The 27,507-nt window shown below is 43.1% G+C and overlaps 1 pseudogene across 1 annotated transcript in view; it reads right to left on the bottom strand.

Moving 5' to 3' along the window:
• Positions 1 to 27,507, bottom strand: part of LOC311133393 (bis(5'-adenosyl)-triphosphatase-like) — a 305,091-nt pseudogene that overhangs the window by 121,167 nt on the left and 156,417 nt on the right. The window contains exon 4 of the transcript in view: positions 8,909 to 8,977. The product of the transcript in view is annotated as a bis(5'-adenosyl)-triphosphatase-like (transcript). The remainder of the gene's footprint in view (positions 1 to 8,908; positions 8,978 to 27,507) is intronic.

The raw sequence follows: 27,507 nt of genomic DNA, 5'->3' as shown, positions 1-27,507 counted from the left end.
GGCCCTCTCTTGGCAGGTCAATTTTTTAATAATGGATTTAATGGTGCTCCGTGTGATGTTCAAAGTTTCTGATATTTTTTTATAACCCAACCCTGATCTGTACTTCTCCACAACTTTGTCCCTGACCTGTTTGGAGAGCTCCTTGGTCCTCATGGTGCCGCTTGCTTGGTGGCACCCCTTGCTTAGTGGTGTTGCAGACTCTGGGGCCTTTCAGAACAGGTGTATATATACTGAGATCATGTGACAGATCATGTGACACTTAGATTGCACACAGGTGGACTTTATTTAACTAATTATGTGACTTCTGAAGGTAATTGGTTGCACCAGATCTTATTTAGGGGCTTCATAGCAAAGGGGGTGAATACATATGCACGCACCACTTTTTCGTTATTTATTTTTTAGAATTCTTTGAAACAAGTTATATTTTTCATTTCACCTCACCAATTTGGACTATTTTGTGTATGTACATTACATGAAATCCAAATAAAAATCAATTTAAATTACAGGTTGTAATGCAACAAAATAGGAAAAATGCCAAGGGGGATGAATACTTTTGCAAGGCACTGGTGTGTATATATATATATATATATAATTTGCATACTTACAATTGGCAAGGATATATGGTTAGAAAATATAAAAAATAATGTGTTGTACCAGACTAAGAGTTCCGCAATTACATTTTGGCTAATGGTCACCGTGTGTCTGCTGAAGTAGCTTTAAAGTGCACATTCCATGGGTCTAAATTGCAGTCCTTCATGCGTGTAGAACAATTACGACAAAGATAGAATATGTGTTAGGCGAATGCCAACTGTGATTCCATTTTTTTCCCCCCTTGGTTGATTAAAAGGTCAAAGCACTTATTTTTGAAAATAATTGACCTTTCAACTTTGTAATGAGTGGTGCCTGGGCGAAAGGCTGCTGATGTGCTCATTTACAATGCTTGCCATGATGTGGGGTGGGCATCCAACGCTCTATGCCTTTCAAACCCTCTCCCCCTCTCTCTCTCTGTCTCTCAAAGCCCCCAGAGATTGTGGGTCATCATATTCATAGATGGGATCTATTGTCTGTTAGTAGCTAATTGGATATTGAACTTGATTCATTGTAAGTGTATAACTTGACCATTGATGAGCATTACCAAGGTCAAGATTATTTGTAATTACTGGGCTCTTGCTATTGGTCCACTGTAATGATCATTACAACATCAGTCTACACAGTGATATCCTTCACCTCTCCAATCATGTTAATCTAATATCCACTCAGACTCTTTGTAGCAAGTTGTTTTGATTCAGGGCACACTACGGCACATGTGGCTACTGCACACCTACGCATGAACACATATTACAACAATATATCTCTGCTAACAACCCATACTGCCAGAAAAGCATATATAAATTGTAAAGATCTCAGACGAACTTGACAAAGTATATCTTGTACAGCACACACTTTAAAGTAGTGCACCTTCATGAAACTTTGTATAACTACAAAGCATCTCGTTTTGTGAGAGATGAAGAAAAAAACGGACCATTTTCTGTTGTCTCCATTATGACTACTGACAAGCTCGAACATTCATAGCACAAGACAAAACCGTGAAAGAAAGAGAAATGACAAAACAAGGATGATATGCCATGACAGCTTTTTTTTGGCAACGTGACACTGCAAAGCAAATTGTTAATGCCATGTGGTATATCAGAGCGAGAGAGAGCGAGAGCGAGAGAGAGAGAGAGGGAGAGAGAGGGAGAGAGAGCGAGAGCGAGAGAGAGAGAGAGAGAGGGAGAGAGAGGGAGAGAGAGAGAGAGAGAGAGGGAGAGAGATGGAGAGAGAGAGTAAGAGTAAGAGGGTTGCTGCTGACTGTATCTCTTAGAGAGTGGCTGTCAGGCAGGGGGACAGGCTCTTCATGACCACGCTGCGTGAGTCTACCACACCGTGTCACTTCATCTAAATAAAGTGACAAATAAAATTGCACTCCGGAGTCCCATCCCTTTCTCTGCGACGATAAACCTCCCATACTGTGGCGCCTCGGTGTCTACCCCACAGTCAGCGATGACAAGGCCTTGTACTGAGCACGGCCACTGAATGAGTATCTGGTGTAATTGGCCTAGTCACTGACATCAGAGAAATCATCCAATCATTATGTAACGTCCTAATCAGAACTACAGCCAATCAGAAACGGTGACTGGATGACGTGTGTTTGAAGCTTAGATTAAATTGTCTATTCAGTATCCACAGTATAACACAAATAGATGAGATTGGAAACCCCATGCTTTATTTCTTACGAGTTTCACACTGTGAGGAAGGAAAGTGGTTCAACTATTCTATTGCCTCTTAAATAGTCTTTATGAGAGAGTAAATGTGCACGGTTTGAGTTATAAAACACTTAACAGTTGCAAGGTATGTGTGAGCCAACACTGGGTGATTATTCATTGTGAAGCAAAACACCTCAGAGAAATGTTTTTCTCATTTGCATAGCTGCTCTCACAATAACCCTTATGATCACATGCAAATTAAAAACAAACCTATTTATATTTGGCTGGTGAGCCACAGCTGTGGATGCGTTCTATTTCCCCCTCTGGCTCTTTGGGGAACTATAGTCAAGCTATTTTTTATTAGATGTGGTTATTAGAATATTCATATCAAACTTAGTCATTGATATTCATTTGGTGCAGCCTCTTTTGTTACAAATTCCAAATGTCACAGGGAAATTTAAATGATCCTGAAAGGCATGTTCATTATTTGTGTATTGAACTATTGTGGTTAATTGGTTTGGTGATTCTAGTTCCAAAAGGCCTCAGTGTGTATTGATATTTGTTCAACCCTGGCTCTTACATGTTTAATTAAAGCTATTATTTTGAGCTACAGGTGAGTTAATGCTTTAGCTGCTAAACATAAGACGACTGTATGATAAAAATAACTCCTACCCTGGAGGAATTTAAACAGCCAGTGTGTCATATGGAATATCAATGTTTGGTCATAGGAGCTCAATCCCATAGTTTGCCTTCAGAACGTATTCACACCCCTTTACTTTTTCCACATTTTGTTGTGTTACAGCCTGCATTTAAAATAGATAACATTTAGATTTTTTGTCACTCACCTACACACAATTCCCTATAATGTCAAAATGTTGAAATGTGTACAAATGTATTAAAAATTAAAATCTGACATGTCTTGAGTCAATAACTATTGAACCTCTCTGTTATGGCAAGCCTAAATAAGTTCAGGAGTACAAATTTGCTTAACAAGTCACATAATAAGTTGCATGGACTCGCGCAATAATTGTGTTTAATATGATTTTTGAATGACTACCTCATCTCTGTACCCCACACATATAAATATCTGTAAGGTCCCTCAGTTGATCAGGAGAAAACTGAAGATGGATCAACAACATCATAGTTACTCCACAATACTAGCCTAATTGACACAGTGAAAAGAAGGAAGCCTGTATAGAATATAAAATATTCCAAAACATCATCCTATTTGCAACAAGGCACTAAAGTAATACTGCAAAGAAATGTGGCAAAGCAATTCACTTTTTGTCCTGAATACAAAGTGTTATGTTTGGGGCAAATCTAATACAACACATTACTGAGTACCATTCTCCATATTTTCAAGCATAGTGGTGGCTGCATCATGTTATGTGTATACTTGTAATCGTTAAGGACTGGGGAGTTTTTCAGGTTAAAAAATAAATAAACAGGCAAAATTGTAGAGGAAAACCTGTTCCAGTCTGCTTTACACCAGACACTGGGAACATTTCAGCAGGACAATACCCTAAAACACAAGGCCAATTGTACACGGGAGTTGCTAACCAAGAAGAGTGAATATTCCTGAGTGGCTGAGTTACAGATTTGACTTAAATATACTTGAAAATCTATGGCAAGATCTGAAAATGGTCAACAACTAGGCTTGGGTGGTATCTAGATTGTCATAACTTCATACTGACCTTGTGCCATACCGGGATATTCGGTAATACTGGCAATGAACACTCACTAATGTTCAGTCTCTGGACAATAAAGTAGACAAGCTCAGGGCGAGGATCTCCTTCCAGAGAGACATCAGGGACTGTAACGGAATCATGGCTCTCTCGGAATATACTGTCCCCGTCCATACAGCTAGCTGGGTTCTCAGTTCATCGCACAGACAGGAATGAAGAACTCTCCTGGAAGAAGAAAGGTGGGGGTGTATGTTTCATGATTAACTACTCATGGTGTGATTGTAATAACATACAGAAACTCAAGTCATTTTGTTCACCCAACCTAGAATACCTCGCAATCAAATGCAGACCGTATTACCTACCAAGAGAATTATCTTCGGTTATAGTCACAGCCGTGTATATTCCCCCTCAAGTCGATACCACGACGGCCCTCAAGGAACTACACTGGACTTTATGCAAACTGGAAACCACATATCCCGGGGCCGCATTTATTGTAGCTGGGTATTTTAACAAAGCAAATTTGAGGAACACGCTACTGAAGTTCAATCAACACATTGACTGTAGTACTTTTCAAAACACCTACTAGGCCCTCCCCTGCCCTCCCTTCGGCAAATCAGGTCAAGACTCCATTTTGCTCCTCCCTTCCTATAGGCAGAAACTCAAACAGGAAGTATCGTGCTAAGGTCTATTCAACGCTGGTCTGACCAATCAGAATCCATGCTTCAAGAGTTTTGATCACGCGGACTGGCATATGTTCTGGGTAGCCTCAGAGAATAACATTGACGTTTACACGGACACGGTGACTGAGTTCATCAGGAAGTGTATAGGGGATGTTGTTCCCACGGTGTCTATTAAAACCAACCCAAACCAGAAACCGTGGATAGATGGCAGCATTCGTGCAAAACTGAAAGCGCGAACCACCGCATTTAACCATGGCAAGGTGACTGGGAATATGGTTGAATACAAAACAATGTAGTTATTCCCTCCATAAGGCAATCAAACAGGCAAAATGTCAGCACAGAGACAAGGTGGAGTCGCAATTCAACGGCTCAGACATGAGACGTATGTGGCAGGGTTTACAGACAATCACGGATTACAAAGGGAAAACCAGCCACATTGCACACACTGACGTCTTGCTCCCAGACAAGCTAAACACCTTCTTCGCCCATTTTGAGGATAACATAGTGCCAACGACGCGGCCCGCTCCCAAGGACTGTGGGCTCTCGTTCTCCATGGTCAACGTGAGTAATTCATTTAAGCGTGTTAACCCTCACAAGGCTGCCTGCCCAGACAGCATCCCTAGCCGCGTCCTCAGAGATTGCGCAGATCAGCTGGCTGGAGTGTTTACAGACATATTTACATTTAAGTCATTTAGCAGACGCTCTTATCCAGAGTGTATACATTATTATTATATATATTTTTTTTTTTATACTGGCCCCCTGTGGGAAACGAACCCACAACCCTGGTGTTGCAAGTGCCATGTTCTACCAACTGAGCTACACGGGGCAATTAGCTGTCTAGCTATGATATAATACATGACATTTCCTATTGAGATTTACGTTTAAATTGTACATGGTCCCTTCATCAAATAAATATGTTTCAGAAAGATGGCCATGGTTGGTAAGATTGATCTTAGGGGTCAGGCGTCTGGTCTTGAGTGATGGTTGGATGGTGGTGGCAGCATTATTACATCTCTCCCTATCCCAGTCTGCTGTCCCCACTTGCTTCAAGATGTCCACCATTGTTCCTGTGCCCAAGAAAGCTAAGGCAACTGAACTAAATGACTATCGCCCCGTGGCACTCACTTCTGTCATTATGAAGTGCTTTGAGAGGCTAGTTAAGGATCATATCACCTCCACCTGGGTCCTGGTGGTGAAGGTAGGAAACAACACCTCCACTTCGCCACATCACTGAAGATCTAAAATGGTCCATCCAAACAGACAACATGGCAATAGCGCCTCTTCAACCTCAGGAGGCTGAAGAAATTCGGCTTGGCCCCTAAGACCATCTGAAACTTTTAAAGATGCACAATTGAGAGCATCCTGTCGGGCTGTATTACCGCCTGGTACGGCAACTGCACCGCCAGCAACCGCAGGGCTCTCCAGAGGGTGGTACAGTCTGCCCAACGCATCACCGGGGGCACACTGCCTGCCCTCCAGTACACCTACAGCACCTGATGTCATAGGAAGGCCAAAAAGATAATCAAGGACGTCAACCACCCAAGCCACGGCCTTTTCACCCCGCTATCATCTAGAAGGCGAGGTCAGTACCGGTGCATCAAAACTGGGACAGAGAGACTGAAAAACAGCTTCTATCTCAAGGCCATCAGACTGTTAAATAGACATCACCCGGCTACTCAACCCTGCACCTTAGAGACTGCTGCGCTATATAAATACACATGGAATCACTGACCACTTTAATAATGGAACACTAGTCACTTTAATAATGTTTACATACTGCTTTACTCGTATGTACAGTGGGGGAAAAAAGTATTTAGTCAGCCACTAATTGTGCAAGTTCTCCCACTTAAAAAGATGAGCGAGGCCTGTAATTTTCATCATAGGTACACGTCAACTATGACAGACAAAATGAGAAAGAAAAATCCAGAAAATCACATTGTAGGATTTTTTATGAATTTATTTGCAAATTATGGTGGAAAATAAGTATTTGGTCAATAACAAAAGTTTCTCAATACTTTGTTATATACCCTTTGTTGGCAATGACACAGGTCAAACGTTTTCTGTAAGTCTTCACAAGGTTTTCACACACTGTTGCTGGTATTTTGGCCCATTCCTCCATGCAGATCTCCTCGAGAGCAGTGATGTTTTGGGGCTGTCGCTGGGCAATACGGACTTTCAACTCCCTCCAAAGATTTTCTATGGGGTTGAGATCTGGAGACTGGCTAGGCCACTCCAGGACCTTAAAATGCTTCTTACGAAGCCACTCCTTCGTTGCCCGGGCGGTGTGTTTGGGATCATTGTCATGCTGAAAGACCCAGCCACGACCCATCTTCTATGCTCTTACTGAGGCCAAGATCTCGCGATACATGGCCCCATTCATCCTCCCCTCAATACGGTGCAGTCGTCCTGTCCCCCAGATCATAAAGTTATACAACCAACTCAGAAATGCTACTCACAGTTTGCTGCAAGATTGCCTGGCTGCACAACAGTGAGTGACTCACAAGGCTCTGTTCTCTCATAGTTGTGTGCTTGTAAACAAACACCACGTGACTGGGGGACTACCGGTAAGCTTCATAATGAAAAATTATGTGACAGTTTAAAATGAATGTCACGATCGTCTACCAATGAGGAGGACCAAGGCGCAGCGTTGAATGCGAACATTTTATTTTATCAGCCTGGCACGGGTTGTGCTGGACTGACGACGCGCACCCCTGGCTTGGTGCGTGGAGGAGGAACGGACCTTACCAGGCTGACGACGCACACCGTAGGCTTGGTGCGTGGAGCAGGGACAGGCCGGACTGGGCTGACGAAGCACACCACTGACTTGGTGCGGGGAGCAGGAACGGGCCGGACCGGGCTGACGAAGCGCACCCCTGACTTGGTGCGGGGAGCAGGAATGAGCCGGACCGGGCTGACGACGCGCACCACTGACTTGGTGCGGGGAGCTTGGATGGGCCGGACTGGGCTGGCGACGCGCACCACAGACTTGGTGGGAGTGGCAGGAACAGGCCGGCCCGTACTGGGAACACACACCACTGGCCCTACGTGGGGATCAGGAACAGGCCGGACCGGACTGGCAACACACGCCAGTACCTCTCGCCGTGCCTCTACAACCTCCTTCCCCCTGGTGACCAGTGACTCCCGTAACCTGGCGGCCTCCTCTGCCAACCCGCTGGACCGCTCTATCGCGGCCTCCTGCTGCCCCAACGTCGTGAGCCCCCCCCCCTAAAAAAATTCTGGGGGTCTCTCCTCCCCGTGGGCCAGGCCTCCATCGTTCTCGCCAGACTCTCACCCCACTGCTCCAAAGTCCAACCTCTCTCCTCTTCTCTTGGCTTGGCCCAGTCGAGACTCCTACTCCACTGCTCCCAAGTCCATCCTCTCTCTTCTTCACGCTGCTTGGTCCTGTTATGGTGGTTTCTTCTGTCACGATCGTCTACCAATGAGGAGGACCAAGGCGCAGCGTTGAATGCAAACATTTTATTTTATCAAGATGATCACACGATCAAAACAACAAAAACGAAACGTGACGTCCCTGGTTACATAAACCAACAAACACGGAACAAGAAACCACAAACACAAAGTGAAAAGACCGACAGTTAAATATGGCTCCCAATCAGAGACAACCAGCTGACATTCGTTGCCTCTGATTGGGAGTCACTCAGGCCAACATAGATATACAAACATAGACTTACACACCCTGGCTCAACATAACATAGTCCCCAGAGCCAGGGCGTGACAATGAAGAATGTGATCTTCTTTATCTCCTAACATATTGCACAAGTTGACTGTAGGTAGCAAAAAATCTTCACATAATTTTTTTTTTTTAAATACATTACATTCAACGGTATTGACAGTATTGAAAAACCATCCTGTGGCTATTTCCAAATACCCCCGGAATATGGCATATACGGTATACCATCAACAACCAATTTGACAGATCTTGACGTTTTTTTTAAAGAATCATGGGCAAATGTTAAACAATCCAGGTGTGGAAGCTCTTAGTGACTTACCTGGAAAGACTCACAGCTGTAATCGCTGCCAAAAGTGCTTCTACAAAGTATTGACTCAGGGGTGTGAATACTTATGTAAATTAGATATTTCTGTATTTCATTTTCAATACATTTTCAAACATTTCTAAAAATATGTTTTTACTGTGTCTTGATGGGTGAGAAAAAAAATGTATTTCATAAATGTTGAATTCAGGCTGTAACACAACACAATGTGGAATAAGTCAAGGGGTATGAATACTTTCTGAAGGCAAGTGGGAGTGGCAAAAAAAATGTAAATTGAAAAACTTTAACTCATTGTAGACGTTGTCGTTTCTCTCAAAGTCATCTGCCTTCCCGGGGAGGAGGTGCATGTCAACATGCTGAAAATACACAATGACAAAACAAAATAACATGTTTTATTTTGAGCTATTATGTTATTCACCCATCCAGAGACATACAGTGGGGAGAACAAGTATTTGATACACTGCCGATTTTGCAGGTTTTCCTACTTACAAAGCATGTAGAGGTCTGTAATTTTTATCATAGGTACACTTCAACTGTGAGAGACGGAATCTAAAACAAAAATCCAGAAAATCACATTGTATAATTTTAAAGTAATTAATTTGCATTTTATTGCATGACATACGTATTTAATCACCTACTAACCAGTAAGAATTCCGGCTCTCACAGACCTGTTAGTTTTTCTTTAAGAAGCCCTCCTGTTCTCCATTCATTACCTGTATTAAATGACCTGTTTGAACTCGTTACCTGTATAAAAGACACCTGTCCACACACTCAATCAAACAGACTCCAACCTCTCCACAATGGCCAAGACCAGAGAGCTGTGTAAGGACATCAGGGATAAAATTGTAGACCTGCACAAGGCTGGGATGGCCTACAGGACAATAGGCAAGCAGCTTGGTGAGAAGGCAACAACTCTTGGCGCAATTATTAGAAAATGGAAGAAGTTCAAGATGACGGTCAATCACCCTCGGTCTGGGGCTCCATGCAAGATCTCACCTTGATAGCATCAATGATCATGAGGAAGGTGAGGAATCAGCCCAGAACTACACGGCAGGACCTGGTCAATGACCTGAAGAGAGCTGGGACCACAGTCTCAAAGAAAACCATTAGTAACACACTATGCCATCATGGATTAAAATCCTGCAGCGCACGCAAGGTCCCCCTGCTCAAGCCAGCGCATGTCCAGGCCCGTCTGAAGTTTGCCAATGACCATCTGGATGATCCTGAGGAGGAATGGGAGACGGTCATGTGGTCTGATGAGACAAAAATATTGGTTTTTGGTCTAAACTCCACTCGCCGTGTTTGGAGGAAGAAGGAGGATGAGTACAACCCCAAGAACACCATCCCAACCGTGAAGCATGGAGGTGGAAACATCATTCTTTGGGGATGCTTTTCTGCAAAAAGGACAGGACGACTGCACCGTATTGAGGGGAGGATGGATGGGGCTATGTATCGCGAGATCTTGGCCAACAACCTCCTTCCCTCAGTACGAGCATTGAAGATGGGTCGTGGCTGGGTCTTCCAGCATGACAACGACCCGAAACACACAGCCAGGGCAACTAAGGAGTGGCTCCGTAAGAAGCATCTCAAGGTCCTGGAGTGGCCTAGCCAGTCTCCAGACCTGAACCCAATAGAAAATCTTTGGAGGGAGCTGAAAGTCCGTATTGCCCAGCGACAGCCCCGAAACCTGAAGGATCTGGAGAAGGTCTGTATGGAGGATTGGGCCAAAATCCCTGCTGCAGTGTGTGCAAACCTGGTCAAGACCTACAGGAAACGTATGATCTCTGTAATTGCAAACAAAGGTTTCTGTACCAAATATTAAGTTCTGCTTTTCTGATGTATCAAATACTTATGTCATGCAATAAAATGCAAAATAATTACTTAAAATCATACAATGTGATTTTCTGGATTTTTGTTTTAGATTCCGTCTCTCACAGTGTACCTATGATAAAAATTACAGACCTCTACATGCTTTGTAAGTAGGAAAACCTGCAAAATCGGCAGTGTATCAAATACTTGTTCTCCCCACTGTACATACGTGACATTTGCTATATAGGAGCAAAATATTTGTTATTGATTAATTATAGCTAGCCCTTTTAATTTTATTCCAGGCTTTATCTAAATTTTCCGCAAACGGATATACACAATGGTCAGTTTCGCCTCATTGCTCAGGTGCATAATGCCAGGGTATATCTGGAATAAGGACAAGTGTACATCGTGGTAGAAAGGGCACTAGAGGATCAAATTAATTTCATTCTCTAATTCTTAGAGTTCACAATAGTTACTTAGTCGTTCCTCTTCCATTTCACCATTATAATGACCTGTTTCAATACGCAGGGGCAATATCCCTGATCTTACCTGTGCACATAGCGATCTCTTGCTTTTAAGTAGGTTATACATAATACACTACATTACCAAAAGTATGTGGACACCTGCTTATCGAACATCTCATTCCAAAATCATGGGCATTAATATGGAGTTGGTCCCCCACTTTGCTGCTATAACAGCCTCCACTCTTCTGGGAGTGTATGCTCAAGCGTTAAGATTTCCATTCATGGCCTCCTGAGTGGCGCAGCAGTGTAAGGCACTGCATCACAGTGTTGCGGCATCACTACAGCCAGGGGTTCGATCCAAGGCTGTGTCACAACCGATCGTGACCGGGAGTCCCATAGGGCTGGGCCCAGTGCCGGCAGGGTTTGGCCGGGGGGGCTTTACTAGGCTCATCGCCGGGTGCCTGCAGGCTGACATCGGTCGTCAGTTGAACATTGTTTCTTCCGACACATTGGTGAATCTGGCTTCGGGGTTAAGCGAGCGGTGTTAATAAGCGTGGTTTGGCGGGTCATGTTTCGGAGGATGCATGACTCGAATTTCGCCTCTCCCGAGCCCATTGGGGAGTTGCAGTGATGAGACAAGATCTAAATCATGAAATTGGGGAGAAAAAGGTGGTAAAAAAAAAAGCTACAAAAAATAAACATTTTATTTTCCTTCACTGAAACTATGGAGCCTAGCCCGAACCATGAAAAACAGCCGCAGACCATTATACCTCCTCCACCAAACTTTACAGTTGGCACTATGTATTCGGGCAGGTAGCGTTCTCCTGGGATCCGCCAAATCCAGATTCGTCCGTCGGACTGCCAGATGGTGAAACATGATTCATCACTCCAGAGAAGGCGTTTCCAATGCTCCAGTCCAATGGCGGCGAGCTTTACACCACTCCAGCCGATGCTAGGCCCGTGCATGGTGATCTTAGGCTTCTGTGCGGCTGCTCGGCCATGGAAACCCATTTCATGAAGCTCCCGACTAATAGTTATTGTGCTGACATTGCTTCCAGAGGCAGTTTGGAACTCGGTAGTGAGTGTTGCAACCGAGGACAGATGATTTTTACGCACTTGGCAGTGTCACACACTGATCTGTTTCACCTGTCTTTGTGATTGTCTCCACCCCCCTCTAGGTGTCGCCCATCTTCCCCAGTGTATTTATACCTGTGTTCTCTGTTTGTCTGTTGCCAGTTCGTTTTGTTTCGTCAAGCCTACCAGCGTTTTTCCCCTCACTCCTGTCTATCTCAAGTTCCTGTTTTCTAGTTTTCCCAGTTTTGATAATTCTGCCTGCCCTGACCCTGAGACTGCCTGCCGTTCTGTACCTTTTGGACTCTGATCTGGAACACTGTCGTTTGCCTGCCCCTTGATTTTGTAATTAAACTTTTGTTATTTCGACACTGTCTGCATCTGGGTCTTCTCCTGAAACTTGATGGTACGAACTGGCCATGACTGACCCAGCAGACTTGGACCAGCTCCACAATGCCATCTCCTCCCAAGGAGCCACCATTGGAAGGCACGAGGAGTTGCTTCGTGGTCTCATGGAAGGGTTCCAGACATTGGCCGAACGCTATAACCGAGTGCTTAACACATTGTTGGAGCAATTCCGCAGGTTGTCTGTTAGGCAGCCTACCACGACGATTGTTAGCAGTGTGGCCTCCCCGGGTTCCCGAGAACCCCACTTACCTCCCCCGGAACGCTTCGCTGGAGAGTCTGGGATCCTGTCGGGCATTTCTCGCTCAGTTTTCGCTCATCTTTGAGCTGCAGCCCTTCTTCCTTCCCCTCGGACCGCTCTAAGATAGCGTACCTTATCACGATGATGTCCGGGAGGGCTCTCGCCTGGGATACGGCAGTGTGGGAACAACAGTCGGCCGTATGCTTCAGTCTGGAGGAGTTCATGCAGGAGGTAAAAAGGGTTTCCGATGCTCCATTGTCCGGGAGAGAGGCTGCCCAGAAGTTACTCCAGCTTCAGCAAGAATCCCTCAGTGTGGCAGACTGTGCGGTGGATTTCCACACGTTGGCAGCGGAGTGTGCCTGGAACCCGGAAGTGCTGTTCGACACATTCCTGCACAAAGTATCAGAGGAAGTAAAGGACGAGATTGCAGCCCGGGAACTACCGACGGATATCGACTCATTCATCACCTTGACCATTCAGATCGATGGGCGACTACGGGAATGAAGGAAGGAGAGGAAGTCTGATTCCAATCGCCCCCCAAGAATTCCACCTCGCCTCCGAGGCATCCCGGAAGTCCCCGACGTCTCTGTTGCCGAGAGAACCAGAGGCTACCCGAGTTCCCCCGAGAGTTTCCGAAGTCTGCCAATTCACCTCTTCCCGAGCCGGTGCAACTAGGCAGAGCTAAGCTGTCTCCAGCCGAATGGCAATACAGGCTTCACATGAAGAGTTGCCTGTATTGCGGGACTACTGGTCATTTTGTGTCCATCTGTCCACTAAAAGACCAGGCTCACCAGTAGGAGCAAGTACCTGGTGGCCCATACGGAGAACTTCCAGGCCCTGGTTAATGATGTTCTCCGCGACATGTTGAACCGGTTTGTCTTCGACTACCTCGATGACATCCTCGTTTTCTCCCGCTCCACCTAAGAACACGTGCTGCACGTCCGACATGTATTCCAACTCCTCCTGGAGAACTAGCTTTTTGTGAAAGCGGAGAAATGCGAATTCCATCGCTCCACCATCCCCTTCCTGGGCTACATCATCGCTGTAGGGAGTGTACAGATGGATCCCGGGAAGGTGAGAGCGGTGTTGGATTGGCCCCAGCCTACGTCCAGAGTGCAGCTGCAACATTTCCTGGGATTCACCAACTTTTATTGCCTGCACTCACCTCTCCCAAGGTTCCATTCACATGGTCCCCAGCTGCTGACCGGGCATTCCGGGACCTCAAACAGTTTCACCGCTGCTCCCATCTTGGTTCATCCTGACCTGTCCCGCCAATTCGTGGTGGAGGCCGATGCTTTGGATGTCGGAGTGGGGGCGGTCCTGTCCCAGCATTCGGCCCTGGACCTCAAGTTCCATCTCTGCGCCTTCTTCTCCCATCGCCTCAACACCATGGAGAGGAATTACGATGTGGGGAATCGTGAGCTTCTCGTGGTGAAGATGGCTGGATAACTGGATGCTTGTTCCTGATGCTGTCCGCTCTGCGGTCCTGGAGTCGGCCCACTCCTCTAGGCTTGACTGCCACCCGGGCTCCCGTTGGACCCTGGCCTTTGTGCGACAACGCTTTTGGTGGCCTACCATGGTTCCTGATATCTCTGCGTTCGTCGCCACCTGCACAATCTGTGCGCATAACAAGACTCCTCTGCAAGCTCCGGCTGGTCTCCTCCAACCTCTGTCTGTTCCTCACCGTCCCTGGTCTCACATATCCCTGGACTTTGTCACGGTCACTGACCCTGAGACTGACTGCCGTTCTGTACCTTTTGGACTCTGATCTGGATTACTGACCTCTGCCTGCCCTTGACCTGTCGTTTGCCTGCCCCGTGTTTTGTAATAAACTTTTGTTACTTCGACACTGTCTGCATCTGGGCCTTCTCCTGAAACGTGATAGGCGGTCCCGTTCTGTGAGCTTGTCTGGCCTACCACTTTGCAGCTGAGCCATTGTTGCTCCTAGATGTTTCCACTTCACAATAACAGCAGCTACAGTTGACTGGGGCAGCTCTAGCAGGGCAAATATTTGAAGAATTGACTTGTTGGAAAGGTGGCATCCTTTGACGGTGCCACGTTGAAAGTTACTGAGCTCTTCAGTAAGGCCTTTCTACTGGCATGTTTGTTTATGGAGATTGCATGGCTGTGTGCTCAATTTGATACACCTCTCAGCAACGGGTGTGGCTGAAATAGCCGAAGCCACTAATTTGAAGGGGTGTCCACATTCTTTTGTATATCTAGTGTATATCTCTCACACACAAATTCACTCTTAATCAAACAAAAGGTTCTCAATTTGGGTTTATGATTAATCTCCTCCACCCAGGTGTATTGTCTCAGTTTCTTTGATTCTTTGTCTTATGAAGAAAACCATTGTATATATAAGTATCATGTCTATAAGCAAAACAGAATAAATCAATAGGAGAAGTGAAAGACACAGTTACAATTAAGCCACATTCACAGGGAGTAGGCTTACCTCTAACATTATTTCAGAGATGGCATTAATAATCCCCCTAGAGTCGATTGACGTACCGGTGTGTCAATCTAAGTAACATAATACAAAAATCCCTATCAAAATCCGTCAGTTTAACATATCTGTTTTTTTGCATTGGATACATCTCAATCCGCCAATGTCACACTTCAGCATCTGCGGTGAAAGGTGGCAAAGCTAGCACGATGTTTGTCAGACCATGAGACATCCCAAAAATCGGTCTTCTCATGAAAACATCTGTAGTGTCCCAAACAATTTGACCTACAACCTATTGTGACCACTACGACCCCCCACAAGTGTCAGGGGACTCGTCTCAAGGTAACCGGTACCAGTTTTTGTAAAAAAAAATTATGAAAGTATGAAGGTAGCTGTGTGCCTACCCACACAACAGGTTAAATATGTGTAAAATATATAGATATAGGACAAAAACTTAAACAATTTTTCTTATGATTTCTTTTTACTATATTTTTTGCCATTTCTGAATTTGTTATTCAATGCATTTCTCTGGGCTATAGTAGTAAAAGCCAAATTCAATATTTTATCATATATTCTTTTGATATTTTTCTTTATACCTAAAGGGGTCCTAAAATTCAAAATCAAATAGCTAAATGATCCATGATATGACCATCTTAAAACAATTCCATGTCAGCTTAGAACCCCCTCCCCCTCCCACATTAGACTTTTAAGAATTTTAAACACAGACTCCATTTTGCAAATTATCAACTGTCATTGTGTTTCTGCCACTGGCATTGTGGGAGAACAACACATCATCTTGTTTGTATAAGCATCAACGTGAATAGAGCAAGTGTTACTGTCAAGGCTATTCAGATTAAAGAAAACACTCCCACACAAAGCACCCTCTTGGGCTATTTGAATACTTGCGACAGTTCTTCAAGTACATAGCTTTTATTTCACAAGAACAATCTCTGAAGTATCTTCAAAACAGTTTGATTAGCTGACTTGAATAGATGTTCATTAGCATACAGAACATAAATGACAACGCCTCCTATGTTTGTTAGGATCATGTAAGCAGAGACTGTCAACTTTGTACATGTTAAATAAAGTAAATGACATGAGGCAAACTCGGGAACATCTCACTGATCTCATCATTCTCAGAGTTGACAGCACATTGAGGAACTAAATTGACAGGGGCAATTAACTGACAGACAAAACTGATATCCAAGTTTAAGTGTTCTATATCATGAACTTTGGCTACTTAACAAAGCTGTATATAAAATATCAATAACTCATTTGAACTCTGGGGCTCACTTTTATTTACAGGACCTCAAACATCCGATGTGAATTAAGTCTAAACAACTTCAAGGAGGTTGGTAAATTTGTAGTTGGAACAAAACAACACACTCTGAAATACTAAAAGATGGCAGATGAAGGTCTGTCTGTCTCTTGCTCTGTACCAGCAGAAAAGTTATGTAGTGAACCTAGTTGAGTGGGTGAGACAGGCAGCTGTGACTGCTTCTAAACTTTCTCAGTGCTAAAACCTCATCAGTGTTGGGTCTCACGAAACACAAGACAACAATATCATCAGCTGTCAGCCAGCCAGTTCAGCAGGGGGTCTGTGCAGTATAATACACTCATCTAGGGCATAACCTAATTGTCGGCTTTTATTCATTTTTCATTACTCTGCTATGATAAACAGTACAGGCTGTGTGAATAATGTTTATAAATGTTACAAACAAGATAAAATGTTTGGAGGCATCGGCTTTGTTGCCACACATTTTCTATTTAATGAGTCGATTTGCATAATGTCTGCATTATTACATTTGCCTACGTTGAGGAAAACTTTGAAGAGAAGACGACGGCAGCAGCGTTCTTCAAAATACATTTTAAATGGTGCTGGGCGAGGGAGGCAAAGGCCGGCAGACATGGAGTGTGTAAACGGCGACATGCCAGAAATGTGAATGGTGGGATGGGAGATCAGAGGCCCTGACTGACACTGCAGCGTGTGTGGGGTGAGTTTCAGACAGTTTGATGCCCACATGCACAGCAAGGGGCCACTGCATGGGCTCAATAGGTCTGCCCTCATAAGACATGGCAGCTGTCATGCCTGGCCTTGGCTGGGATTCACACTGGTAAAGGAATTAGAACCTGCAAGGTAGTGGAAATCTCACTTCCTGGATTAGATTTACTGTACAGCAGCAGTGTCATCACTAGATCACTATTAGTGCCATGAAATGGGGGAGTTGGGCAGTCTACAGTATCACAATTTGAAAGTGTACCTATGCGGAAACAAAGCAAAATCACCCACTGGTGGTACCAATATTTCCTCATACCCCAACTAATATAGTGTTTTATCTATATTTATAAAGCGAATAGAAAATTATTCCATCCTAGTTGTTTTCCATCAAGACTGCTACGGCTGAAGAATTGCAATATTTACCCGGAGCTAACTCTGCACATAGCACTACTGGGTGATTTGAAAAGTCATAGTCAATCGATCAATAATATAATAATACTTTTAGCAAAAATGCTTATCTTTAATTTACAATCTGTAGAAACGATGATAACAGAAAGGTTAATAACTTTTGTGAAACATCACTGCACAGTTGAAAAATATATGGCAAATAGCAATCCAATATGGATGGTGTTAAGAGAAAGATGGGAGGGGTTGAATGGAGCTGAAGGGTGGGGACTAATAACAGCAAGATTACTCCTCTAAAATATACTGTATCCGTAAAATGTATATACAGTGGGGGAAAAAAGTTTTTAGTCAGCCACCAATTGTGCAAGTTCTCCCACTTAAAAAGATGAGAGAGGCCTGTAATTTTCATCATAGGTACACGTCAACTATGACAGACAAAATGAGGAAAAAAAAATCCTGAAAATCACATTGTAGGATTTTTTATGAATTTATTTGCAAATTATGGTGGAAAATAAGTATTTGGTCAATAACAAAAGTTTCTCAATACTTTGTTATATACCCTTTGTTGGCAATGACACAGGTCAAACGTTTTCTGTAAGTCTTCACAAGGTTTTCACACACTGTTGCTGGTATTTTGGCCCATTCCTCCATGCAGATCTCCTCTAGAGCAGTGATGTTTTGGGGCTGTCGCTGGGCAACACGGACTTTCAACTCCCTCCAAAGATTTTCTATGGGGTTGAGATCTGGAGACTGGCTAGGCCACTCCAGGACCTTTAAATGCTTCTTACGAAGCCACTCCTTCGTTGCCCGGGCGGTGTGTTTGGGATCATTGTCATGCTGAAAGACCCAGCCACGTTTCATCTTCAATGCCCTTGCTGATGGAAGGAGGTTTTCACTCAAAATCTCACGATACATGGCCCCATTCATTATTTCCTTTACACGGCTCAGTCGTCCTGGTCCCTTTGCAGAAAAACAGCCCCAAAGTATGATGTTTCCACCCCCATGCTTCACAGTAGGTATGGTGTTCTTTGGATGCAACTCAGCATTCATTGTCCTCCAAACACGACGAGTTGAGTTTTTACCAAAAAGTTATATTTTGGTTTCATCTGACCATATGACATTCTCCCAATCCTCTTCTGGATCATCCAAATGCACTCTAGCAAACTTCAGACGGGCCTGGACATGTACTGGCTTAAGCAAGGGGACACGTCTGGCACTGCAGGATTTGAGTCCCTGGCGGTGTAGTGTGTTACTGATGGTAGGCTTTGTTACTTTGGTCCCAGCTCTCTGCAGGTCATTCACTAGGTCCCCCCGTGTGGTTCTGGGATTTTTGCTCACCGTTCTTGTGATCATTTTGACCCCACGGGGTGAGATCTTGCGTGGAGCCCCAGATCGAGGGAGATTATCAGTGGTCTTGTATGTCTTCCATTTCCTAATAATTGCTCCCACAGTTGATTTCTTCAAACCAAGCTGCTTACCTATTAAAGATTCAGTCTTCCCAGCCTGGTGCAGGTCTACAATTTTGTTTCTGGTGTCCTTTGACAGCTCTTTGGTCTTGGCCATAGTGGAGTTTGGAGTGTGACTGTTTGAGGTTGTGGACAGGTGTCTTTTATACTGATAACAAGTTCAAACAGGTGCCATTAATACAGGTAACGAGTGGAGGACAGAGGAGCCTCTTAAAGAAGAAGTTACAGGTCTGTGAGAGCCAGAAATCTTGCTTGTTTGTAGGTGACCAAATACTTATTTTCCACCATATTTTGCAAATAAATTCATTAAAAATCCTACAATGTGATTTTCTGGATTATTTTTTCTCAATTTGTCTGTCATAGTTGACGTGTACCTATGATGGAAATTACAGGCCTCTCTCATCTTTTTAAGTGGGAGAACTTGCACAATTGGTGGCTGACTAAATACTTTTTTCCCCACTGTAGGTTCAGAACTTTTATGAAACAGCACAGTTACAGTGGCTTGCGAAACTATTCACCCCCCTTGGCATTTTTCCTATTTTGTTGCCTTACAACCTGGAATTAAAATGGATTTTTTTAGGGGTTTGTATCATTTGATTTGCACAAAATGCCTACCACTTTGAAGATACAAAATATATTTTCTTGTGAAACAAACAAGAAATAAGACAAAAAAAAACAGAACTTGAGTGTGCATAACTATTCACCCCCCCCAAAGTCAATACTTTGTAGAGCCACCTTTTGCAGCAATTACAGCTGCAAGTATTTTTGGGTATGTGTCTATTAGCTTGGCACATCTAGCCAGTGGGATCTTTGCCCATTCTTCAAGGCAAAACTGCTCCAGCTCCTTCAAGTTGGATGGGTTCCGCTGGTGTACAGCAATCTTTAAGTCATACCACAGATTCTCAATTGGATTGAGGTCTGGGCTTTGACTAGGCCATTCCAAGACATTTAAATGTTTCCCCTTAAACCACTTGAGTGTTGCTTTAGCAGTATGCTTAGGATCATTGTCCTGCTGGAAGGTGAACCTCCGTCCCAGTCTCAAATCTCTGGAAGATTGAAACAGGTTTCCCTCAAGAATTTCCCTGTATTTAGCACCATCCATCAGTCCTTCAATTCTGACCAGTTTCCCAGTCCCTGCCAATGAAAAACATCCCCACAGCATATGCTGCCACCACCATGCTTCACTGTGGGGATGGTGTTCTCGGGGTGATGAGATGTTTTGGGTTTGTGCCAGACACAGCGGTTTCCTTTATGGCCAAAAAGCTCAATTTTAGTCTAATCTGACCAGAGTACCTTCTAAAGTGGTCCTATGGACAGATACTCCAATATCCGCTGTGGAGCTTTGCAGCTCCTTCAGGGTTATCTTTGGTCTCTTTGTTGCCTCTCTGATTAATGACCTCCTTGCCTGGTCCGTGAGTTTTTGGTGGGCGGCCCTCTCTTCGCAGGTTTGTTGTGGTGCCATATTCGTTCACATTTTTTATAATGAATTTAAATGGTGCTCCGTCGGATGTTCAAAGTTTCTGTAATTTTTTTATAACCCAACCCTGATCTGTACTTCTCCACAACTTTGTCCCTGACCTGTTTGGAGAGCTCCTTGGTCTTCATGGTGCCGCTTGCTTGGTGGTGCCCCTTGCTTAGTGGTGTTGCAGACTCTGGGGCCATTCAGAACAGGTGTATATATACTGAGATCATGTGACACTTAGATTGCACACAGGTGGACTTTATGTAACTAATTATGTGATCTTATTTAGGGGCTTCTTAGCAAAGGGGGTGTATACATACACCACTTTTCCGTTATTTATTTTTTAGAATATTTTGAAACAAGTTATTTTTTTCATTTCACTTCACCAATTTGGACTATTTTGTGCATGTCCATTACATGAAAACCAAAAAAAATCCATTTAAATTACAGGTTGTAATGCAACAAATTAGGAAAAATGCCAACAGGGATGAAAACTTTTGCAAGGCACTGTAAAATATATATGGCAAATATAAATCAAACTGGATGGACATCAGAAATAGATGGGAGAGCTTGAGGGTAGAGGAAGGACAGGACTAAAAACAAACAAAATATAACTATTGTAAAATAGATTGTGTCTGTGAAATGTATATAGTATGCATAAGATGGAAGTAGAAGCCTAAGTGTTGTTGTTCATTAGTTTGCTCCTATTAGGGGAGGGGTGGTAGGGTTAGTGGAAAATAATAAAGGAAAATATATTTTAAAAATATATGTAAATGTATATATATATATATATATATATATATATATATATATATATATATATATATATATATATATATATATATATATATATAGAGAGAGAGAGAGAGAGAGAGAGAGAGAGAGAGAGAGAGAGAGAGAGAGTTTCTTTCGTTTTACTATTTTCTACATTGTAGATAACACATATGGAATCCATGTAGTAACCACAAAAGTGTTAAACAAATCAAAATATCATTAAAATGCTAATCAATTCATAACATTTTTGACATGCGTTTTTCTGGATTTTTTTATTGTTATTCTGTCTCTCACTGTTCAAATAAACCTACCATTAAAATTATAGACTGATCATTTCTTTGTCAGTGGGCAAATGTACAAAATCAGCAGGGGATCAAATACTTTTTTCCCTCACTGTATTTTATATTTGAGATTCTTCAAAGTAGCCACCCTTTGCCTTGATGACAGCTTTGCACACTCTTGGCATTTTCTCAACCAGGTTCATGAGGTATGGAATGTATTTCAATTAACAGGTGTGCCTTGTTAAAAATTAATTTGTGCAATTTCAAATTTCATTCCTTCTTAATGCCTTTGAGCCAATCAGTTGTGTTGTGACAAGGTAGGGGTGGTATACAGAAGATAGCCCTATTTGGTAATAGACCAAGTCCATATTATGGCAAGAACAGCTCAAATAAGCAAAGAGAAACGAAAGTCGATCATTACTTTAAGACATGAAGGTCAGTCAATCCGGAAAATTTCAAGAAGTTTCTTCAAGTGCAGTCGCAAAAACCATCAAGCACTATGATGAAACTGGCTCTGATGAGGACCACCACAGGAAAGGAAGACCCAGAGCTACCTCTGCTGCAGAGGATAAATTCATTAGAGTTAACTGCACCTCAGATTGCAGCCCAAATAAATGCTTACAGAGTTCAAGTAACAGGCACATCTCAACATCAACTGTTCAGAGGAGACTGCGTGAATCAGGCCTTCATGGTCGAATTGCTGCAAAGAAACCACTACTAAAGGTCACCAATGAGAAGAAGAGACTTGCTTGGGCCAATAAACACGAGCAATGGACATTAGACCTGTGGAAATCTGTCTTTTGGTCTGATGAGTCCAAATTTGAGATTTTTGGGACTATCATTTGTTTTTCAACAGGACAATGACCCAACACACCTCCAGGCTCTGTAAGGCTATTTTACCAAGCAGGAGAGTGATGGAGTGCTGCATCGGATGACCTGGCCTCCACAATCCCCCGACCTCAACCCAGATGGTTTGGGATGAGTTGGTGTCACACAAGCCTTTGCTTTGTCTCATCCTCCTGTCCAGCTCAGGCGTTCGGCGGCGCTAGCCTTCTAGCTGCTGCCGAACCTGCTGCTGGCAAATGCCCTTCACTCATCAACCCCGGACTTGTCTCATCATCATTACACACAACTAGTTCCAATCCCCACCCTATCACTGTATATGATCTCCCTCGGTCGTTTGTCTTTGTCGGTCATTGTATATTTTGCTTGTTTTCCTGAGAGGTACAAATTTGGACATTTTCACTTAGGGGTGTACTCACTTTTGTTGTGAGTTCTTTTGTTGTGAGTTCTGTTGTGTCTCATTGGTTCCCTGATTAAATTCATGCAGATGCTGGGGTCAAAGTTCAATGTCATCCCCTCTAACGTCCCCAATCAGTCTCTGGATGGCTACTTCCTTATGCTTTATTTTCCATCCATAATTGGTCACCATACCCTGTTCAAAGAACTCACACACAGCACAGTCCTACTCATTTAGAACGTCCTTCATACAGAGCTGTGTGTTAGTTTTCCTGTGCTATATTCTAGCCTGGATACAGATTGCCATTGAAAATAAGAGGTGTGTAAAGTTTATCCAAACATAATTGAAACAGATGGCTACAGAGCGATTTATATTGTTGAGGTAAAATCTAGTCAGACAGGCAGACAAATTTATTTTGTCACAAACAGCTGTGTTCCCATTAAGGCAGGGGGAGCAGGAGCCACCGTTCCTCCAAGCAGGAGCTACTAATTAGAAGAAGAGAGGAATATCTGCCCACCATTCCTTACTTCCAGCACCAAACCTCTTTTCGCAAAAAAACAAACAACAGCCAGCAATTTAGATTAATCTTGCTTTGTGTTAGATTGGTCCACTTTGCTTTTCATCTTCCACACTGCTTTGATGCATATGCTCTCAATTTCTCTCTCTATAAAGGGCTCATACACACTAAAGCGTGCCACCATGAAGAATGTTTAATGAGTCTAATGCTTACATTTGAATAACCCATTATGTTTGCAAAATCCATTGTCATGCCTCTGCTAGGAGCCCCGTGTAAAGGTGGTGTGTGTGACTATGGCTCACCATGAATGTGATGTGTTGTGACTGTAACATGAAGGTTAATCACCAGCCACAAGACACAGCATAACCTCAGTGTTCTACTACAACTACTTAGTCTTTACTGAACCATGGCAAATGACTGTATTTAAACGTCACACCCTAAAGATCAGGTATTTTTACTTACCGGTAGTCAATGCAAGGTACCATGTTGTACACTCATTAGCTATAGACATTACCTACAGACTAATATGTTCTTCATTTCAACACCCACTCTTTAGAGTGAGGTCCTACTTTGTGAGGTACCATACTAACATTCATTGTGGGTGTGTTGAAAGATACTCAACACCTACTGTACTGCATTGTTAAATACTTGCAATCTGCCATTCAGTTTTGGGTCACCTGAAGCCCTAATTAACCCAGAAGCATGTGGCAGAGATCTGTTTTAAAATGGTCAGGGTCATTGGTCATGTCCTTAGGTTATCTCATCATGTGCTGCCAGTACAGAATGCTAATGACGGATAGGAATATAGCAATTTAGCAAAAACAGGACCTCTGCAACTGTCAATCAAATAATGAGAATCAACCTCCCCAGTTCATCAGGCTTTTAAATAAACAATGACTGTGCCATCAAACCAGCACAGAGACCTTTTATACCACAGTCTACTTTAAAAAAAACATTAAGTAGACGGTGGTATAAAAGGTCTAAAAGGTATAAAAGGTCACACGGCAACAAACATGCACCAAACAGAGCCATCCACATGATGAATTACTATAATCACCCCTACATTTTCCATAAGATAAAATTAAACTCATCTCCATCATTCAAGTACAAAGATTTGTCTTCTGTCTTTGTGAGACTCCAGACACAGAGCTGATAAAAGTGCATTTGCCTTCATAGACTATTCAATCAAAAAGTCATTTTTTATTGCCAGCGCGAGAGCACCTGATTGCAATAATCCAGTTGATAGATGGAGGTGGTGCAGCACTGTAGCAGGTGTGCTGTGTGCACCAGATAATCTGTTCTCATAAAGGGACCAAGCAGGCCTCTAACTCAGATTTACTGCATGTTCAAAATTACTGAATAAAATATGTATATTATTTCAATGGGTTAAGGAACAGTAAGAGAACAACTTCTCTTTATTACTGCATTTGGTTCAGGGTTGAGAGCTTCCCTGTTGCGTTTCCCTGTGATGGCACTCACTGACAATGGGCCTGAGAGAATATTTGAGGCAGGTGATTTCATGATAATCCCAAAGACAACCTAATCCCAAAGACAATCTTCCCTTCGGTTTGGATCTAATCGAACATAGCAGAAAATACATAGCTATTTGACCTTGCTTGTATTGACAGACAAAAACAATTTCATCTCAAACAATCACTGAATGAAAAATTGGTTTTGTGAAAACCGGATGGCAAAGCTTTGTTTCTCTGGGGGGTGGTATGACCGCCATCTTCTCTCCACACACACTAGTCTGGTTTTGGGGCCATTCTCCGAAAGGAGATCAAATCTGCCTGCAAAATGACCTGACTGCAGGACTTTGCATTCATTTATTATTCAAGAGTATGCAGAGTATATTAAAGTTGATTTAGAAACTGGTCAGGCTAAATGGCAGCTGGCCCAGGGGCACATTTGAAACCCTGACCAACCCTGTTAGAAAAAAAAAACACACAAAACAGCAAAACTCAGGCCCACTGAGCCCAAGAACAGACATCTCATCTCATCGTTATTCAAATCCGAAAAAGAGAAAAATCACCAAAAGGACAAGTAAGAAAGGCCATCCTTAGGGCAGAAGGTAAAGTAGGTAATGTGGAGTGTTGTTGGTGAGGTGATGCTGTGGCGTTCAGCAGTCCCATTAGCAGATAGACTGTGAAGCTAGTAGAGGGCTAGGCTAGGGAGGATGGATGGATGTTCCTAGCGTGCAGCGTGAGGCTAATGGGCATGAAGAAGACAAGGCGTGGGAAAAAACAACATTAGCGATGGCGACAACAACAAGAAGCAATTGAAATCAACAGCCTCCGGAACCATCTATTATGAGATGGTGAATTCTAGTGCTCTAAATTTGCTTTCTGATGGAGATTACTTGAATATAAACTAAGCATTGATTGTGAGCAGAACTTAGAAAAGAAAACATTGCACAACAGACTTTCAGAAGTAGTGATAAAGGAGGCTGTCTCTTATTGCTGAAGGCCTTCTGAGTCATAGAGCATATCATCTTTCCAATTGAGGTGGAATACAACAAAACAGAGTGGTTTGAACAAGTTTTAAGGTTAATAGATATTTCAGGGCAATAACATGGATGGTGCATAAAGCAGATACTTCAACAATGCAGGGCTCAGTCAATATGAGTTCCTGCATTCAATCAGACAGCATAAAGCTTATGAGGCGTGGGCTCACCTACTGTTGAAGAGTGGTCCGAGCGGTTCTGAAAGCTAACCTTTACTTTCAAAAGGCACACCAAATACACTATGACAGAGGGACCACCGCCACCACCCTCCTAAAGGCACCCCACCTGAGCAGGGCCACCAAGCACGCCTATCTGCCTGTCTGACATTAAACAGGTTCACAAGAAATTAACATTATCCACAAAAATATCCCCTATTTAGATAGGAAATCCCAAGAGCCGCAATGCCTCATTGAGACTATACATATGATGTGATGTGACGAGAATATAAAGAGTATCAGAGATAACAAACCTCACTGACCTATTTGTTGCACACACGCCTCGACAACCCACTGAGGAGACTAAAAAGATAGATCAAAAACACTACTGGCCTCTTACAGTAAATAACAGCACACACTTTAGAAGAATGAAAAGGCTTTTGACTTTAAATGCTCTTCTTAGGTGATTAAACATTTCAATGGCGGAGGCATTATCTGGGGACCGGGTGCCATTTGAAGAGGATGCTGCACTTATTCAAAGACCTCTTCAAGTAAGCACCTTTGTTCTCAGGCAGATTCCTTGGATGCCCATTAAAATGTTCAGCGTGCAGAAGACGCCAGAGCAGGTTGGGAATGTGCTGTGGATCTGACGGTGGTTTCGCTTTAAATGACATTCAGCTTATAAAGGCTTCATAAAGCCTTCATAACGTCTTCATAAGCAGTACATAAATGTGTTACAAAGCATATATAACCATATCTCATGCTTTATAAAGGGTTCATACATGTGGCATAACTGTGTGACATAATCACCCATGTCAAGTGTGACATAACCCACTATAAACATGTGCTTTATAAAGGGTGACATGTTGTGCTCAAGGATGGCATACGCTCTAAAGTGATGTCATGTTAGTCAAATTACACCTCATCTCGTTCCCAGACACTTCCGCCCAAATGCGCGGAAGGTCTGGTGGACAAACGCATCAAACTTGGCATTCATTATTTAGGGTTAGGTTTAAAATAAAATGTTAAGAAGATAAATTGTGGAAATGGACAGGGTTTAGCAATAATTATGACTTTTTGACTGTGTTAAGTAGTGACTATGACAAATACTTTACTCAGTAAGGTCACTCCTATAGAATTCTATGGTCACTCCCACTAAGGCCAACTTTGAATGGTTGATATCCCAGGCTTATACAGTGGGGAGAACAAGTATTTGATACACTGCCGATTTTGCAGGTTTTCCTACTTACAAAGCATGTAGAGGTCTGTAATTTTTATCATAGGTACACTTCAACTGTGAGAGACGGAATCTAAAACAAAAATCCAGAAAATCACATTGTATGATTTTTAAGTAATTAATTTGCATTTTATTGCATGACATAAGTATTTGATCACCTACCAACCAGTAAGAATTCCAGCTCTCACAGACCTGTTAGTTTTTCTTTAAGAAGCCCTCCTGTTCTCCACTCATTACCTGTATTAACTGCACCTGATTCAACTCGTTACCTGTATAAAAGACACCTGTCCACACACTCAATCAAACAGACTCAAACCTCTCCACAATGGCCAAGACCACAGAGCTGTGTAAGGACATCAGGGATAAAACTGTAGACCTGCACAAGGCTGGGATGGGCTACAGGACAATAGG

This window comes from Coregonus lavaretus, assembly GCF_964263955.1.
Source record: "Coregonus lavaretus genome assembly, chromosome: 8".
NCBI lineage: Eukaryota > Metazoa > Chordata > Actinopteri > Salmoniformes > Salmonidae > Coregonus > Coregonus lavaretus.
Note: the sequence above shows the minus strand (reverse complement) of the source record. Positions and strands in the feature narration are given on the sequence as shown.